This window comes from Somniosus microcephalus, chromosome 8 (genome assembly GCF_052327205.1).
Source record: "Somniosus microcephalus isolate GS21.2 chromosome 8, FLI_Smic_1.0, whole genome shotgun sequence".
Lineage (NCBI taxonomy): Eukaryota > Metazoa > Chordata > Chondrichthyes > Squaliformes > Somniosidae > Somniosus > Somniosus microcephalus.
This window is the reverse complement of record NC_140994.1, coordinates 96,382,571-96,402,204: the sequence shown is the minus strand read 5'-3', so window position 1 is coordinate 96,402,204 and position 19,634 is coordinate 96,382,571. Positions and strand designations below refer to the sequence as shown.

Sequence of the window (19,634 nt, the reverse complement as noted above, 5' to 3'; positions counted from 1 at the left end):
GAACCAGATGAACCCGACACTGGCATTCAAGCCGAATCGACCTTGCCAAAAGAACCTACTACACCACCGAAAACTACTACACCACCGAGGTGTTATCCGGACCGAGTCAAGAAGCCTCCAGAGAGACTGACTTATAATTGATTAACTGCAGCAAATGTGTAGATTATTGTTCTTGTAAACATGTTAATTAATGATTACTTAAAATGTTATGTACTAATTATCTAAAAGGGGAGGAATTGTAGTGTATGTACCTTTAAGAGCCCCTGTGTACTGTAGTACCGGTAGTGACCACTCGGGTATATAAGCCTGTATAGTGTCTTGTATCTTTTAGTTCACCTCCAGACTTTGTTCAGTAAACACCTGTTAAACCAACTCCTGCATTCCGTGTCTCCATTAATACACGGATACAACACCTGGCACACAGGTCCTCACTGTTGCCACGCAGTCACTTGCTGGCCTCCTCCACAGCCAGATTGACGCAACGCGATCTCTCGCTGTAGCCACCCTCTCTGCATCAGTTAGGATCACCCCGGGCCCTTCCAGTCCCATACAAGGCCAGGAATCAGTGGAGCATGCGATTGTGGCGGATGAGCCGAGCCTCTCCCCTCAGATAGCCAGTGTGTCGTCCGACCATGGTGCAGGTGTCCTCTCTCGGCAGGAGACCATTGCACATGCCAGTGCTAGGACACCTGCATTGCAGCTGCCACCACCTGCAGGCCACACTGCTTCCAGCCATGGTCACATCAAGCATCCTGCGTCCGCACCCTCCAAGCCCAGAGGTCAGCCAGGCCGTCCCTCAGGGGCTTCTGCGCTTCCAGACAGTCAGCAGGCGTCCCCCAGCCTTGAAGCCGCCACTGGGGTCCAATTACGTAGGAGCAGCAGGGAGGGAAGGGGCCGGGCGCGAAAGAGAAGTCGTTCTCCCTCAAGGGGCCAGTTGCAGAGGGAGGTGCTGAGACGTTTGTTTGTCCAAATTCAAGGACACCCTCACCTGTTGTTATATTTGCAGAAGGTTTGTTGAGTTTTGCGGCTTGGCCAAACAGTTCACAGTTATTTTGAAAGTTATGGTTTCTGTTGACATTACGTTGTTTAGCTGTAATGAAAGACTTTTGTGCCAATAAACAGAAGTTTCAATGTGGCATGGTGCATGTGACTAGTTTCAGTGATGCTGGCATTCAGAGGCCCTCAAACATCCAAAGTGCGCATGAGTTAAGACTCTCATCATTCCGCCACAGGGATCTCGACACGAGTCCAGATGAGCCTCTGACGTATGGCCCTTCCACTTTCAGCAGCCCTTCCATCATACTCCTCCTCCTCATACTCCTCCTCCTGCTCTGCTGGTCGTTGAGGGACAGCTGGAATTGGCTGGGTGCGTCGATCGCCAAGTTGTGGAGCATGCAGCAGACGACGACGATGTGTCCCACTTGCTGCGGCGAGTACTGCAGGGATCCCCCCGAATCTTCCAGACATTGGAAACGCTTTTTGACAACACCAATAGTGTGCTGTTTACTGTGCCTGGTCACCTGATGGCCGCTGCTGATCAGCTCTTCTGCTGGGGTGTCAACACTCCGTGTGGCCGTCATCAGCCATGGCCAGAGAGGATAGCCCTTGTCCGCAGTAAGCCAGCCTCGTCTTCGAGGCAGCCCCTCAAAAAGGTCACAAACTGAGGTCAACCACAGGATAAAGGCATCATGGCTGCACCCTGGGAAATGCACGGTGACTGCCATGATGATTTGGCGGTGGTCACAGACCAGCTGCATGTTGAGGGAGTGGAACCCCTTGCGGTTGCGGAAGTCCTAAGGATGATGGCATGGCGCCCTCAAAGCCACGTGTGTGCTGTCACTCGCCCCCTGCACCATGGGGAAGTCCGCAATAGAAGCGACACCCTGCGCGCCCTCCGCCTGCTTGTGCAGGGTCCGAGGGAAGGTAATGAATTGACGCCTTTGCCTAGAAAGGGCATCTGTAACTTGCCGGATGCAACAGTGGACTGCAACCTGAGCGACAGTCGCAATGTCCCCAATGGCTGACTGAAAGGATCCGTTGGCATAAAAATGGAGGCCATCAGTCAGTTTAGCCATCACGGACAGAGAGGTTCTGCAGCGTTCACGCGGCTGCAGATCCTGACCAAGCAGGTGGCACAGATCAGTAACAATGTCCCTCCAGAATCGGAGCCTTCCCAAACACTGCTCCTCCGACATGTCAAGGCTTGTCACCTGCTGCCTAAAGACCCTCGCAGCTTCCCGTCGGATTGGCCGACCTCCATTGCCCCTCCTCCTTCTGGCCAATCCCGGCCCTCTCTCCCGCCGTCTCTGCTTCACAGTGTTGGGCGATGAGGCCGTCGCCCTCCAAACAAGCTCTCATTCCGATGCCAGTTGGTCAAAAGGCTTTTAGGTGTAGTGCTGCAAGTGCTTCGGACAGGTTTGAAGGTCCCAAGTACTGTGAAGCTCAAATCCCAGAACTCCGCTCCACATTAGCTCGCCAACTCTCTCTAGCAACGATCGCAATGAGCAGGCCAAGTGGCAGAAGATTCTGCACTAAAGCTGTCCCCTTTAAATAGCGCCACCCTACTCCGAGAAGGGCCCGTTAGCCCTCCCTCGAACTGTCACTAATAGCGCTGGGCGTTAAGGCTCCGGGCGCCACCCAATATGCGCTCAGGCGCTCCTAGAAGGCGTTGCACACTGAAATGACGCCATGAACTGCTTGCGCTCGCGGGCGCGCGCAAACACTTAGCGCAGGCGCTAAATGTATAGTCAATATCTGAGTTGTCGCTATCTTCATAGCGTCCGTCCCAACATAGGGCATCGCCCCAATTCTAGGTCTCTTTAGGCGCTCAGCGCCGGCGCTACCAACCCAATTTCTAGGCCATAAAGAACAGCAAAGGATGACGAAAAAGAGAGAGCGCTGCAAGAAGGAAATACAAAGAAACTTGCGAGGGATATCAAGATTAACACAAAAAGATTTTTCAAAAAGGGCCCTTTAAAAACAGATGTGGGTAATGTTGCTGATGAAAATAAGGAAATTGCAGACTTGTTGAATAATAACTTTGCGTCAGTCTTCACAGTAAAGGAAGAGGATAATATACCTGACATTCCAGATTAAGTGAGTGGGCAAAACTGTGGCAAATGGAATTTCAATGCAGGCAAGCACAAGGTCATTTATTTTGGAGCAAAAAGGGTTCAATCTGAGTATGTTTTAATTGGTGAAAAGCTGGGAACAGTGGAGGTCCGAAGAGATTTAGGGATCTATGTACAAAGATCACTAAAATGTAGTAGTCAGTCAGGTACAAATAATAATTAAGAAAGCTAGTGGAATGTTATCCTTTATAACTAGAGGGCTAGAATGTAAAGGGGAGGGAGTTTTGCTACAGCTAGACAAAGCCCTGGTTAGGCCACATCTGGAGCACTGTGTACAGTGCTGGACACCGCACCTTAGAAAGCATATACTGGCCTTGGAAGTGCAGCGCAGATTTACCAGAGCTCCAAGGGTTAAATTATGAGGAGCGATTACATAAACTAGGCTTGTATTCCCTGGAACAGAGGTTAAGGGATGATTTAATTGAGGTTTTTAGGGTTTTGAAAAGAATTGATATGGTAAATAGAGAAGCTTTTTCCACTGGTGGGGGAGTCAAGGACAAGGGGACATAACCTTAAATCAGAGCCAGGCCATTCAGGAGAAAAGTTAGGAAACACTTCTAAACACAAAGGATGGTAGATTTGTGGAACACTCTCCTAAAAAATAAAGCAGTAGATGAGAGCTCAATTAATAATTTAAAATTTGAGATTGATAGATTTTTGCTAGCCAAGAGTATAAAGGGTTACAGAACCAAGGCGGGTAGATAGAATTAGGATACAGATCAGCCAGGATATCGAATGGCAGAACAGCCTCGAATGGCTTTCTCCTGCTCCCATGTTCCTATTTTCAATAGTTACCTGATTTCACTGATATTACAGATACTGAGATCTTTAACAGGTGGAAGTTCAGATAGAAAAAGCTATTAAAAAAAGTAAATGAAATTCTGGGTCATTGAATATAAAATAAGGAGGTGATGTTGAATTTGTACAACAACTTGTATTTATATAGCGCCTTTAACGTAGTAAAACGTCCCAAGGCGCCTCACAGGAGTATTATGAGAAACATTTGACACCGAGCCACATAAGAAGCAATTAGGGCAGATGATCAAAAACTGTGTCAAAGAAGTAGCTTTTAAGTAGCGTCTTAAAGAAGGAAAGAGAGGTGGAGAGGTTTAGGGAGGGATTTCCAGAGCTTAGGGCCTAGGCAACAGAAGGCACGGCCGCTGATGGTGAAGCGATTATAATCAGGGATGCTCAAGAGGGCAGAATTAGAGGAGCACAGATATCTCAGGGGGTTTGTGGGCTGAAGGAGATTATAGAGATAGGGAGGGGTGAGGCCATGGAGGGATTTGAAAACAAGGATGAGAATTTTGAAATTGAGGCGTTGCTTAACTGGGAGTCAATGGAGGTCAGCGAGCACAGGGGTGATGGGTGAACGGGACTTGGTGCGAGTTAGGACACGGCAGCTGAGTGTTAGATGACCTCAAGTTTACGTAGGTGGAATGTGGGAGGCCAGCCAGGAGTGCGTTGGAATAGTCAAGTCTAGAGGTAACAAAGGCATGGATGAGGGTTTCAGCAGCAGATGGGATGAGGCAAGGGCAGAGACGAGCGATGTTACGGAGTTGGAAATAGGCAGTCTTAGTTATGCCGCAGATATGTGGTTGGAAGCTCATTTCAGGGTCAAATATGACACCAAGATTGTGAACAGTCTGGTTCAGCCTCAGACAGATGCTAGGGAGAGGGATGGAGTCAGTGTCTAGGGAACGGAGTTTGTGGCGGGGACTGAAGATAATGGCTTCGGTCTTCCCAATATTTAATATTTGATTGGAGGAAATTTCTGCTCATCCAGTACTGGACGTCGGACAAGCAGTCTGACAATTTAGAGACCGTGGAGGGGTCGAGAGAAGTGGTGGTGAGGGAGAGCTGGGTGTCGTCAGCGTATATGTGGAAACGGACACCGTGTTTTTGGATGATGTCACCGAGGGGCAACATGTAAAAGAGAAATAGGAGGGGGCCAAGGATAGATCCTTCGGGGACACCAGAGGTAACGATGCAGAAGTGAGAAGAGAAGCCACTGCAGGTGATTTTCTTGCTACGATTAAATACATAAGAATGGAACCAGGCGAGTGCAGTCCCACCCAGCTGGACAATGGTGGAGATGCGTTGGAGGTGGATGGCGTGGTCAACCGTGTCAAAGTCTGCAGACAGGTCGGGAAGGACGAGGAGGGATAATTTACCTTTGTCACAGTCACAAAGGATGTCATTTGTGACATTGATGAGAGCTGTTTCGGTACTTTGGCAGGGGCGGAAACCGGACTGGAGGGATTCAAACATGGCGTTCCGGGAAAGATGTGCACGGATTTGGGAGGCGACTACACGTTCAAGGACTTGAGAGGAAGGGGAGGTTGGAGATGGGGCGGTAGTTTGCAAGGACAGTGAGGTCAAGGGTTGGTTTTTTGAGAGGGTTGATGACAGCAGATTTGAAGGAGAGAAGGTCAGTACCTGAGGAGAGAGAACCGTTAATAATGTCAGCTAACATGGGAGCCAGAAAAGGAAGTTGAGTGGTCAGCAGTTTAGTGGGAATAGGGTCGAGGGAGCAGGAAGTGGATCTCATGGACAAGATGAGCGCGAAAAGGTCAAGAGGGGAGATCGGAGAGAAACTGAAGCTAGGGCAGGGGAGAATCTTAGAGGAAGTTTGGCCCGGTGGGCTATGTAGTGTATGTAACCATTCCACCTTTAAGAGAACTATTTTAGGTGTTGCACTACTTTATCTAGGCTGCTGTATACTGTAATACCGGTGGTGACCACACCGGTATATAAGTGCTGTGTAATGAGTTATTGGGCAGATTCGCCCTGACCTTCGAATAGTAAAGTCCTGTTAAAGTTTACTCTTGTGGTCTGTGTATTAATTTACAATATAACACACAGACTTTACAGTGGCGACGAGGTCGATCTTACCCTGCGGCAGAGATATATCCGAAGCAGTTAACGAGCGTCGAGAAGAGGCATCCGCCCTCGTCATTCTGCCGAGAGAAGACTCGAGTCTGCAGAGCAAGAAGGAAGAATTCTGACACGAAGCCTTCCATCAGCAACAGGCAGTGATCGTCCCTTCTATCACGGTGGTGAGTGAGCCGATCAGCCACGAGAAGCAAGTCGGCCACGTTAACTGTGAGTAGGGGAGAAAATAAAAAGAAACGGAGGATATAAGGGCGGTGAACTCGACCACGGCTGAGGGAAAGGAGCCGGACAGAAGTCGGGGCCAGAGGCGCCGAGACTGGGGCAGCATAGAGCACGGAAGCCGCGGTACAAGCGGGAACGCAGCCGGTGTGAGAGACCGGGCTATGAGCGGGCTGGGAGACGCAACAGCGTCGTGAGACAGCTCGACCGCGGCCGGTGAAAAAGGCCGGGCAGCTACCGAGGCCGCGAGGCGCTGCGACCGGGATCGTAAGGCGCGGGAGGTAATAAAAAAATAATAATAAATAAATAAATAAATAAAACCGCGGAGAACTCAGCCGCAGCCGGGGGAGGAAAGGACCGGACTGCGAGAGGGCTGGGAGGCAAGATTGAAAACCGCTGAGGGAGAGACAGAGCCCGAGCGAGGGGGGAACGGGACCGAGCGAGATTTCTGCCCAGCGGCTTACAGCAGCTTTCCGCAAAGGACCAAGAGCTGGAACTGTCCGCCGCCAACTGGTTGTCCCCAGCGCCCGGGTGCCCCTGTCGAGAAAGGGAACAAGGAACGCAATCAGCTGTTCTCGCGCTTTCAGAATAAACTGAAGCCGGCGCGCAGGCTGCGAACCCCGAAAGCCAGCGGTCGTCGCCCGAGGGCAAAGCTTTACCCCGCCCGCCAGAGGAAGAAACGCGGGAAGCCGCCATTTAGGCGGGGAAGACGACAAGCGCGGGAAACCGCCATTCTCGGAGGCGGGGAAGAAGGTAAGCGTGGGAAACCGCCATTTTTGAAAAAAAAAGTTAAAGAAAAATTTCGTTGTTGTTTCTCAGAAAGATTGTGAAGATGCCCAAGCGTGGTAACATCAACGATTTCGATTCCGATGTGGAAGATTGGGCCACGTATGTAGAACGCATCGAGATATATTGTAAGGCCAATAAAATAGCAAATGATGATAAAGCTCTAACCTTACTAAACTCAATGGGTGCGAAGACATACGGGCTATTGAAGCATCTTCTATCACCAGCTAAACCGGCGGATCAGACTTTCGCTAATATTGTTGCTGTCCTGAAGGATCATTTGAACCCCACACTGCTGATGTTAGCGGAACGATTCAAATTTTATGCGAGAACGCAACTGAAAGAGGAAAGCAACGCGGAGTACTTGGTTGAACTGCGTAGACGAGCAAAATACTGTCAGTTTGGGGAAAATCTGACAGAGGCATTGAGACAAGTTCGTGTGCGGGTTGTCGAAGGAAGGAACACAAAAGCGACTGCTCGAAGAGAACGATCTTACACTTGATAAGGCTGTCCTTATTGCAGCATCGCACGAAGCCGCAGCGAGAGGCACTGCGGAAATGCAGCTGAAGGCAGCGGTACTCAGCGTGGATCAAATGACTTTGGGTACAACGAAATGTTATCGTTGTGGGAAGACAACACACGACCAGAACCAATGCTGGGTTAAAAACCAGGAATGTAGAAAATGTGGCAAGCTTGGTCACATAGCTAAAATATGCCGGTCAGGAAAGAAGACCAGCAACAAAAAAAAGTCACCGCAGGAAAAGTGCAGCAAGGTACACAAGGTGGCTGAGAAGAGTTCGGATGAACAGAATTCGGATTCAGACTCCAACAGCCAGGAACTGGGTAGTCTGAGAATTCACAATGTGAGTAAGGAAGCTGACCTACAAACTATCTGGGTCACGCTCAAAATAGCCGGAGTCCAAGTGAAAATGGAATTGGACACAGGATCAGCCCTAACAGTCATAAACCGAAGGGACTACAAGCGGCTATTCTCACATATACCCTTGAGAGATACCAAGATTGTATTGCAGACATACACGGGGCGAAGAGTATACCCCGCCGGAAAGATAAAAGTCAAGGTGAGACACAAGGGCAAAGAACACCAAGGAATGGACTTATATGTACTACCTGAGGGAGGTCCACCACTTCTGGGACGGGAGTGGATCAGGAAAATAAATATGGACTGGCACTTCCTAAAAGCCATAACGAGTAAGAACTCGGTGAAGACAATCAGCTCAGACTCTGGAACTGATGATGGTAAGACCAGCCCATGTGCAAAAGACAAGTCTAAAATGGGCTTGCAGACTAATGTTGGAAAAATGAAGGAGTGCATAAATGCTCATGCTTCAGAGGAGAACAAAGTTTCAGAACAGAATTCCACTGAACAACAACAACGTAGTTTGACAGAGAATTCTGAGTCTGTCCAGTCTACAGACATGCACATTTCTGAGGAACACCGGGCTCGAACTCAACTCCATTTCAAACTACAACAACAATTAGAACAAATGATTCGCCGTCTTGAGCAAGAGATGAATGCAACGAAAAAGTTCTTTGACACAGAGTGGGAGAATCTGGAAAGACAACAGAAGCAGCTGATGGAGAAAATGGAGCAGGAGCACACAAACCGTCTGCGCGAGGAGGCCAAACGAATCAAAGCTGATTCGGTTTCTGAAGGTGCGTGCTCTAATCTGGTGGAGCAAGATGTTCAGCAACTGAAGGTGCTTGTTAGCAGGTTGCAGGCAGAAAAGGCTGATTTGGTTGCCATGAATTCCGAGTTCCTACTGAAGTTGGGTGCAGCATCACCAGACGATTCATTTGTTGAAATTCAAATGGTGGAGGCTGCGGATGATGGCGAATTAAAAGCAGCAAAGGAGCCCCAGTGCAAGGTTACAAACAGCCCTGCAGCTTATACGTCAAAAACACATGACGACGATACTGGGAAACGTCTGATGTCAGAAGAGTTAACGGTCAGCCAACTCCTTCATATGCTGAGGGACAAGACTCTGAAATGGGAAAAACTTGAACACGAGCTTCAATCTTCAAAGGAAAGGGGTTCGGAGCTCTCAAAAGTTATTGAAATAGCTGAGGTTGCAACACAAACTGAGAAGATTGCAGCAGAGCAGCCCTTGGATGCCAAAAGTACGCTGACTCACGTCAATGTAGAACAACAGAATGCTGAAACAGCTGCTCCAGTAGAGGGATTGAATAGTACGATCAATCAATCTCCGAATGAAGTTGAAGTATTGAAATCACGAATGAGGTCATTAGTAAAAGACTTGCAGGAAGCCCAGAAAAAGCTGGATGAAGCTGAACACATGAAGTCTCTTCAGGAGAGATGTCTGGATTTGGAACAAAAGCTGGCTAACGTCCAGCTGGGCATGGAGGAAATAGAAGACCCTCTCGCTGGCCTAGCTCAGGACGACACCGATTATTACCATGACCTGTTGGACGACACCGAATATAACGATGACCTGTTCTGCCCAGCTTGTGGGGAAATCTTCCAAAGTGCAAAAACCATGAAGAATCACGAAAAGTCTAAGAAACACCGGGAGATGGTGGCGCTACTACGGCAACAGGAGGAAGAGGAGGAGGAACTGTGCATGCGGCTGGCAGTGGAGCCCAGAGTGTCTCCAAGAAGCAGGAAAGGAAAAGACGAAGCAGAAGAAGATGACCCATCTGAACCATTATCACCTCTACCAGGTCACGCACGTGGTCCCTCCGAACTGAGTCAAATTAGTTTGGAAGTAGAAAAACTTCCCAAGGTACTCAAGCTTTTAGAAGTCAGCAATGCTGGTTCAGAAGTTACGAAAGTTCAAGCTGTTAAGTCCAGGGAAGGACTATTGGATGAGTCACCCCAGCAACGTGAACGACTACACCACCGGGAACTGCTACACCACCGAGGCGTTGTCCGGACCGAGTCAGGAAGCGCCTCCGCAGAGACTGAATCTGTGAACTGTTTTTACATGAAGTTGGATATATGTTATGTTTAATGGGGAATAGGTATATTGTAAGCTACAAAGGGAGGATTGTAGTGTATGTAACCGTTCCACCTTTAAGAGAACTATTTTAGGTGTTGCACTACTTTATCTTGGCTGCTGTATACTGTAATACCGGTGGTGACCACACCGGTATATAAGTGCTGTGTAATGAGTTATTGGGCAGATTCGCCCTGACCTTCGAATAGTAAAGTCCTGTTAAAGTTTACTCTTGTGGTCTGTGTATTAATTTACAATATAACACACAGACTTTACAGGCTAGGGGAAGGAAGCGATGTGGCAGAGGCAGCTGATCGGATGGTCTCAATCTTAGAGACAAAGAAATCAATGAGCTCCTCACACTTGTTGTTGGAAGTGAGTGTGGAGGAGACAGGGGAGAGGGGTTTAAGAAGGTCAACAGTAGAGAATAGTAGCCAGGGGTTATCTTTGCATTCCAGAATGATTATGGAACAGTGAGAAACTTTGGCAGATGCAAGCAGGACCCAATAATGCTTTATGTGGTCCAGCCAGATCTGGCGGTGAATGGCTAAACCAGTTATTCGCCATATCTGTTCAAGTCTGTGTCCCTTGGACTTAAGGAAGCAAAGATGAGGGCCGTACCAGGAGGAACAGCCAGGGTGAGAGAGTAATGGTTTTAATAGGGACTAGTGAATCAAAGGTGGTGGTGAGGGTGTGGTTGAGCAGATCGGTAGCTGCAGAAATGTCGTGGTGAATGGAGAGTTGGGAGAGAGTTCTTTCCGGGGCGGACACAGAAGGAAGTAGGGTTGGGGCAGTGGGTTGGAAGGGGGATGTGGGTGGAGACCGATACAAGGAAGTGGTCAGAGATGGCCTGATCTGCGATTGACACGGTGGGAATTGCGAGGCCACAAGAGATGGCAAGGTCAAGGGGGTGGCCGTGAATATGGGTTGGGGAATTCACATGGAGGGAGAGATTAAGGGAGGATAGGAAGCTAGTGAACTCAGAGGAGAGAGAGCATGATGAATTAAGATGGAGGTTGAAATCACCGAGGATGAGAAATCGCTCGGTGCAGAGGCTGAGGGAGGAAAGCAGTAAAAGATATCTCGGTGATAACATTTTTATTGTACTTGGGTAGGCAGTAGAGAACGAAAATTTTAAATGAGAGGTGAGAAGGGTGGAACAAGGTGAGATGCTCAAAGGAGGAGAAAGTGCCAGAGGAGTAGGGGGACAGACCAAGGATGGCTGGAGATTCCCATGGGTAGAGGTGAAGAGCTACTTATGGAACTGCCAGCCTAGCGGCAGCCATCTTCACACAACTAAAAGGATTTGCTGACAGGATGAGATGAAGTAAATAGAGTGGGAGGAGGCTCGTGTGCAGCATAAACACCGACATGGTCAAAATGGCCTGTTTCTCCGCTGTAAATTCTATGTAACCCGATGCAAAGATAAGGGGCCCCTTCCTGCTAGCCAATCTTCCACCCACCTTAAGTTCTCGGAACACCGGAGCAGTCCCAGAGCCCAAAATGCACAATGCTGACAAGGGTCTGTTGCTACTGTAACCTATTAGGAACATAGAAGATAGGAGCAGGAGTAGGCCATTCGGCCCCTGGAGCCTGCTCCGCCATTCAATGCGATCATGGCTGATCGTCCAAATTCAGTACCCTGTCCCTGCTTTCTCCCCATATCCCTTGATCCCCTTAGCCTTAAGAAATATATCTAACTCCTTCTTGAATATATTTAATGAATTGGCCTCAACTGTCTTCTGTGGTAGAGAATTCCACAGGTTCACCACTCTCTGGGTGAAGAAATTCCTCATCTCAGTCCTAAATGGCTTACCCCTTATCCTTAGGCTGTGACCCCTGGTTCTGGACTCCCCCGCCATCGGGTACAGCCTTCCTGCATCTAGTCTGTCTAGTCCTATTAGAATTTTATAAGTTTCAATGAGATCCCCTCTCATTCTTCTAAACTCTGGCGAATATAAGCCTAATCGACCCAATCACTCTTCATACTTCATTCCTGCCATCCCAAGTATCAGTCTAGTGAATCTTCACTGCACTCCCTCCATGACAAGAAAATCCTTCCTCAAATAAGGCGACCAAAACTGCACACAATACTCAAGGTGTGGTCTCACTAAGGCCCTGTACAACTGCAGCAAGACATCCTTGCTCCTGTATTCAAATCCTCTCGCTATGAAGGCCAGCATACCATTTGCCTTCTTAACCGCCTGCTGCACCTGCATGCTTACCTTCAGCGACTGGTGCATAAGGACACCCAGGTCTCGTTGCACTTCCCCTTTTCCCAATCTATTGCCGTTCAGAATAATCTGTCTTCTTGTTTTTGCCACCAAAGTGGATAACCTCGCATTAATGTGATAATGTGATAATAAGTATAATGTGGATAATCCACATTATACTGCATCTACCATGCATCTGCCCAATCGCCCAACCTGTCCAAATCGTACTGGAGTTTCTCTGCATCCTCCTCACAGCACACACGCCCACCCAGCTTTGTGTCATCTGCAAACTTGGAGAAAATACATCTAGATCCCTCGTCTAGATCATTAATATATATTGTGAATAACTGGGGTCCTAGCACCGATCCCTGCGATACCCCACTAGTCACTGCCTTCCACTCGGAAAAAGACCCGTTTATTCCAAGTCTTTGCTTCCTGTCTGCCAACCAGTTTTCTATCTAAGTCAGTACCTTACCCCCAATCCCATGTGCTTTAACTTTGCACGCTAGTCTCTTATGCGGAACCTTATCGAAAGCCTTCCGAAAGTCCAAATACAGCACATCCACTGGTTCTCCCTTATCTATTCTACCAGTTATATCCTCAAAAAATTCCAGTAGATTAGTCAAGCATGATTTACCTTTTGTAAATCCATGCTGACTTTGTCCGATCCTGTCACTGTTTTCCAAGTGCTCTGTTATTACATCTTTTATAATTGACTCTAGCATTTTCCCCACTACCGATATCAGGCTTACCGGTCTATAATTCCCTGTTTTCTCTCTACCATCTTTTTTAAATAGTGGGGTTACATTAGCTACCCTCCAATCCATGGGAACTGTTCCAGAGTCTATCGAATTTTGGAAGATGACCAGCAATGCATCTACTATTTCTAGGGCCACTTCCTTAAGTACCCTAGGATGTAGATTATCAGGCCCTGGGGATTTATCGGCCTTCAATCCCATCAATTTCCCCAACACCATTTCCCTACACAAACTGATTTCATTCAGTTCCTCCCTCTCATTAGACCCTATGTTCCCTGACATCTCTGGGAGTTTATTTGTGTCCTCCTTTGTGAAGAAAGAACCAAAGTATGTATTTAATTGGTCTCCCATGTCTTTGTTCCCCATTATAAATTCCCCTGATTCTGACTGCAAAGGACCTACGCTTGATTTTACCAATCTTTTTCTCTTCACATATCTATAGAAGCTTTTAGAGTCAGTTTTTATGTACCCTGCAAGCTTACTCTCATACTCATTTTCCCCCCCTCTTAATTAATCCCTTTATCCTCCTTTGCTGAATCCTAAACTGCTCCCAATCCTCAGGTTTGTTGATTTTTCTGGCCAATTTATATGTCCTCTCCTTGGATCTTATGCTATCCCTAATTAGCCAATATTGAGTCACCGTTTTTGTTTTATTTTTATGCCAAACAGGGATGAACAAATTCTGTAGTTCATCCATGCGATCTTCAAATGTTTGCCATTGCCTATCCACCGTCAACCCTTTGAGTGACATTCCCCAATCCATCCTACCCAACTCGCGTCTCAGACCATCGTAGTTTACTTTATTTAAATTCAGGACCCTAGTCTCAGTCAAATACTTCACTCTCCATCTTAATGAAGAATTCTATCATATTATGATCGCTCCGCCCCAAGGGACCTCGCACGACAAGATTGCTAATTAATCCTTTCTCATTACATAATACCCAGTCTAAGATGGCCTGATCTCTAGTTGGTTCCTCGACATATTGGTCCAGGAAACCATCCCGTATACACTCCAGGAATTCCTCCTCCACAGTATTGTTACTAATTTGGTTATACGGCAATGACTTCACCCGCTCTGGGAACCTCACATTTACATAACAGGTTCCATCTTCTACCAGTGTTCCTGAATAGTGTCTCCTCTTTATGGCGGAGCAAATTTTAACGTCCCACAACTCCAACTTTTTGATTAGCACATCGTCCTCAATATAAACCGGCGGGTTTAAGAATGAGACCACCTCTTCAGAATATACCAGAGATACCTCCCAAGAACTTATCTCCAACCTTCAAACTCAGTAAAAGTCTTTGGGGGCAAAATTGGGTTGCGTCCCCTTTGGGGCGCTAACTTCGCCGGGGCGCTACTTTTAGCGGCCCGAAAATGTTAGCAACCCTGCACCCGAAACTCACTGGGAGCGCCCCAAGAGGGAAGCGGGGTGCTACTGGAAGCGCCCTGCCTCCCTCTTGGGGTGCTACAAGTGAATATCGCGGCGCTACATGCCGCGGTACTGCAGGCATTCCTCCCCTTGTTAAAGGGGAGGGGCCTTGTGCAGTGCGACCCGGGGCTCAGCTGGACCACCAGGGATCGGAGTGCCGGCAAAAGAGCCCAGCACTCAAGAGGAGTGCTGGGCTCACAGAGCGCAGCCAGCACTCCGCGGGGGGGGGGGGGCTTTACAGGAGGCCGGGGACGGCAATGGGGGCAGGTGCTGGCAGGCGGCCAGCAACAAAAATGGCCACCTGGCATCTCCTTTAATTTGCGCCGCCCCGGCCACAGGTAGGCCCCCCTGACCCTGTTGGACATAACGTCCGGTGGTAAGTCGGGGGCGCTGCCGAAGATCAAGGCCGAGGCATGAGCGGGGTGCTGCGCATGGCGATGACGTCATCGCCGGAGGCGCAGTGCCGCAGGATGCTAACAGTTTCTGCTGCCGCTAATCTCCCACTGAATTTCGCGGGAGGCATTAGCGGCGCCACGCCCAGGCGCTAGTTGCTTTGTGCTCTGTTAGCGCCCTCTTAGGAGGCGCAAATCAATTCAATTTTTCCCTCTTTCCACCTCCTCTCGGCCACTGACCGTCACCTCGAACCCAACATTTGGCTTTGGTCGGCAGGCAAAGCAGCTTCCCTCGCCGCAGTCCTCATGTACCGCCTGGATAATATCCCAAGCTCGTATCTCCTTATCCTCGCACTGAACCACCACCAAGTTTTCTTTTCCAAACCTCCTGGCCCAAATCTTTGGATCTTTTTTTCTCCCTTCCTCCAACATTTTCTCCCCTGGTTAAATTTACCCTGGGAACATTGTCCTCCGAGGAGCCCTCCAGCCATCTGGCTGCTGTTTAAGGACCAAAAAGGCCCTAAAACCTGAAAAAAAAAACACCAACTTTTTACAAACTCACTCCAACTCCCTGCAGTAATCAAGCACCCAGCAGCACCAGCTCACTCCTAGCCCCTCCCACACTGTGGAGAGTTTGAGCCGTACTGAGAGATAAATAGTGAAAGCCCCGTCCTTGTGCATTGAATCTGAAACTTGCCTCGATTCAGGGTCCTCAGCTCGGCCCCTGACAGATATGCTAATGATGCGGTCTCAGCCTTGGGCAGAAGTAGGTCAGTGTTTGCCAGGATCACACCGGTGATTGCAGCTCCCAGGGCACCAAGGCCCAGTGTCCACAGACCCATGTGGAAATCTTCAACAACCACAACCATACCTGGAACACAAGATCGATGGGCTCATCAAATAGCAGCAGGGTGAGCAGGGCATTAACATTTATCCAAACACTTTACAGCAGCACCCTTAGGGTGACACTGCGTCCCTCAGACACCAGCCAGAGCCCCCTCAACAAATCAAACATTCCTCTGCCTCAGGTCTCCCACTGTCTGCATGTCTGTCTCTCCCTCACTCAATTCAATTCAAATCGCTTTATTGGCATGACAAGGTACATCTTATGTTGCCAAAGCATCACTCTCTCGCTATCTCTCTCTAGGTGTCTTCATCTGTCCCTCTCTCTGTCTGTCTGTCCCTCTCTTTCTCCCTGTCTGTCTGTCTGCCTCTCTCTCTGCATCTTTCTCTGTCTTTCACTCTCAGTCTGTCGCTCTCTCTTCCTGTCTCTGTCTATGTGTCACTTTCTTTCCTTGCGTCTCTCTCTGTCTGTCTGTGTCTGGGTGTCCCTTTCTCTGTCTCTCTACCTCTCTAGCTGCCTCTGTCCCTCTCTCTCTCTCTCTTTCTTTCTCTGGCTGGGTGTCTCTCTTTCTGTCTGTCTGTCTCTCTTTCTGTCTGTCTCTCTCTGGGTGTCTCTGTCTGTATGAATGTCTGTCTCTCCCTCACTTTCTCTCTAGGTGTCTCCGTCTGCCTCTCGGTCATTTCTCCGTCTGCCTCTCGGTTATTTCTGTGTCTGCCTGCCTGCCACACTCTGCCTGCCTGCGTCACTCGCTGCCCGCCTGTGACTATCATTTGTCTCTCTCTCTCTGTCTGTGTCACTCTGCACACCTCACATTCTCTCTCTCCCTGCCTCTCTCTCCCTCGCACTCTCTCTCTCTCTCTGCCTAGGTATCTCTCGCACTCTCTCTTGGAGTCACTCTATCTCTGTCTCCCTGCCACACTCTCCCTCTGTCACTCTTTGCCTCTCTCTAGGTGTTTCTCTCTGTATCTTCCTTCCTTCCTCCCTCTCCCTCTCCCACTGACTGTCTCTCTTTTTCTCTCCCTGTGTCTCTCTCTCTGGGCCTCCCTCGCTCTCTGTCTCTCTGTCACTATCTCTGTCAATTTCAATTCAAATCGCTTTATTGGCATGACAAGTTACATCTTATGTTGCCAAAGCATCAGAAAACATTCATGTTTGTTCACAAAAATACAGATCTATCCATATAGTGTATAAACAGATATATCCCTGAGTGTATAAATATATACTTTCATATAATTTATATATACTCTTTTCTTATATTTGCTGGTTGTCCCTCTGTTTAGGGCAAGCTGTAACATAGTGTGCCGCTAGTGTTATGCAATTTCTCTCTTCCCCCCTGCCTCTCTAGGTGTCTCTCTAGGTGTGTCTCTCTCTCTCGCTCGGTGTCTCTGCTTCCCTCTCTGAATGTCTGTATCTCTCTCACCATCTCTGTCTCTCTCGCTCTCTCCTGCTGTCTGTCTGTCTAACTCTTTCCCTGCATATCTCTCTCTCTCTCTGCCTCCCTCACGGCTTCTGCCCGTTTCGCTCTCTCTCCCTCTGGCACTCTCTCTCGGTCTCTGACTCTCTCTCCTCTGACTGTCACTCTCTCTCTAGTTCTGTCTGTCTGTCTTTGTCTTCCTTCCTCTCCCTACATCTCTTTCTCTGTCCCTCTGCCTCTGTTTGTCTGTGTCGCTCTCACTCTGTGTAACTATCTCCAACTCTCACTTTCCCTGTCACTCTCTCCCTGACTGTGTCTCTCTTGCTCACTCTCTGTCTGTCTCTTTCTCTCCCTGCATCTCCCTCTGCCTCTCTTTTTGTTACTAGTTCAGTTTCAGTTTCAGTTCAAATGCTTTATTGGCATGAAAGTTTACAGAGAACCATATTGCCAAAGCTTACATAGCAAAAAGGTACAGTTTTCCAACATTCTGTAGGTGTCAATCGATTTGACATTTGTTGGGTATATACAATATTACTTTTAAACAATATTAATTTTAAACAGTCTTTCTACTTCATTTGGTACGTTCAATATTAATTTTAAACAGTCTTACTTTTAAACAGTCCTCAGGTTGTGACATGTTGTTACATATTTAGCCCCAAGGTATGGTCTGTCTCCTTCTCCTAGGACTAATCTCAATTTTGACAGATCATCCAATTCCTTGAAATCTGGGGTTGTTTGGCTTAGCTTGTTGAATAATATGTTTCTTGATGTGTTGAATTTTTCGCATTTTAGGAGGAAATGCATTTCTGTTTCAACCTCGCCAGCCAGACATTGATCGCATATTCTATTCTCTCTAGGCTGCCAGGATTTCTTGTATCTGCCTTTTTCAATTTCCAGTTGGTGGTCGCTTAGTCTGTACCTGGTGAGGGTCTGTCTCTGTTTTGTGTCTCTGATGGTCGTGAGGTAGTCTGCCAGTTTATATTCTCTTTTTAGGGCCCGGTAACATTCTAATCTGCTTTGGCTTTCGGTTATTTTGTTCCAATGTTCCAGGTAGGTTTCTTTGCATTTTTTAATGATTTGGTTCACTCGGATTGGTGTTTGGACGGCTGTGTTGGTCTGGGGCTGGTCAGGGTCCGGCTGAGTACTTAGTTTCAGTAGCAGCTGACTCAGGGGACTCTTTTCTGGGTTTAGCTCTTGGGTCTGAAAGGCTTTGAAATGAAGGGTGTCTGGGGAGCTAGATTTGAGGTGATTTAGGAAGTTTAGTGCTCGTTTTTGGATGTTTATTATCAGTGGGTATCTGCCTAGTTCGGCTCTGCATGCATTTGTTGGCGTTTTTCTTTGGGTGCGAAGGATGCTTCGGCAGAATTCTGCATGTAGGGCTTCTATTGTGTGTTTTTCCCATTTAGTGTAGCTTTGGTGATTTAGCGGGCCCCATACTTCACTACCGTACAGTGCAATGGGCAGGATTATGCTGTCAAAAATTTTGAGCCAGATTTTGATTGGGATTTGGATGTTGTAGAATTTTCTTTTTATTGCATATAGGGCTCTTCGGGCTTTTTCTTTTAGTGCATTCACTATCTATAGTACTATCTATCTCTCACTCTGTTGCTCTCTCCCGCTGACTGTGCATCTCTTTCTCTCCCACTCTGTCTCTCTCTAGGTGTCTGCCTCTCTCTCTCTGCCTCTTTTTTTGTCTATCTGTCTCTCACTCTTTCGCTATCTCCCTCTGTCTGTCTCTCTCTCCCTGGGTGTCTCTCTCTGGGTGCCTCAGTCTATATATCTGACTGTCTCTCCCTCACTTTCTTCTAGGTGTCTCTGTCTGTCTCTCCGCGCCTCTCTCTTTTTGTTTGCCACTGTTTTGGTCACTCCCGCTATAAATTTTGTGTCTCTCTCTCAGCGCCTACCGCTTTGTGTCTCTCTCTGTCTGTGTCTCTCCCCGTGCCTCCCGCTTTGTGTGTCTCTCTCTCTCTCTGCGCCTCCGGCTTTGTCGCTCCCCCTCTCTCTCCCCGTGCCTCCCTCTTTCTGTGTCTCTCTGACTCGTTCTCCACGCCTCCATCTTTGAGTCTCTCTCTCTGTCTCTCCGCGCCTCCCTTAGTGTCTCTGTCTCTGCGCCTCCCTCTTTGTGTGTCTCTCTCTCCGCGCCTCCTTCTGTGTGTCTTTCTCTGTCTCTCTCCGCGCATCCGTGTCTCTCTCTCCGCGCCTCCCTTTGTGTCGGTGTCTCTCTCTCCGCACCTCCCTCTGTGTCTCTCTCGCTCTCTGCCCCTCCCTCTGTGTCTCTCTCTCTCCCTCCCTCACGCCCCGTCTCGCCCTCCCTCCCCGTCTCTACCTCCCTCACTCCCCGTCTCTACCTCCCTCACTCCCCGTCTCTCCCCCCCTCCCTCTCCCTCCCTCCCTGTCTCTCCCTCCCTCCCCGCCCACCCGTCCCTCCATCCCTCCCCCACCCAGTCCTCTCCATCTCCCTCCCCATCCCTGCCTCTCCCTCCCTGTCGCTAGCCCTCCCTCCCCGTCTCCCTCTGTCTGCCTCTCCCTCCCACCCCGTCTCCCTCCGTCTCTCCCTCCCTCCCTCCGTCTCTCCCG

At 48.6% G+C, this 19,634-nt stretch overlaps 1 pseudogene across 1 annotated transcript in view; it reads right to left on the bottom strand.

Moving 5' to 3' along the window:
* LOC147113710 (peroxiredoxin-like 2A) overlaps window positions 1-19,634 on the bottom strand; it is a 64,703-nt pseudogene that overhangs the window by 16,632 nt on the left and 28,437 nt on the right. Inside the window, exon 2 of the transcript XR_015079261.1 lies at window positions 15,497-15,670. The product of XR_015079261.1 is annotated as a peroxiredoxin-like 2A (transcript). The remainder of the gene's footprint in view (window positions 1-15,496; window positions 15,671-19,634) is intronic.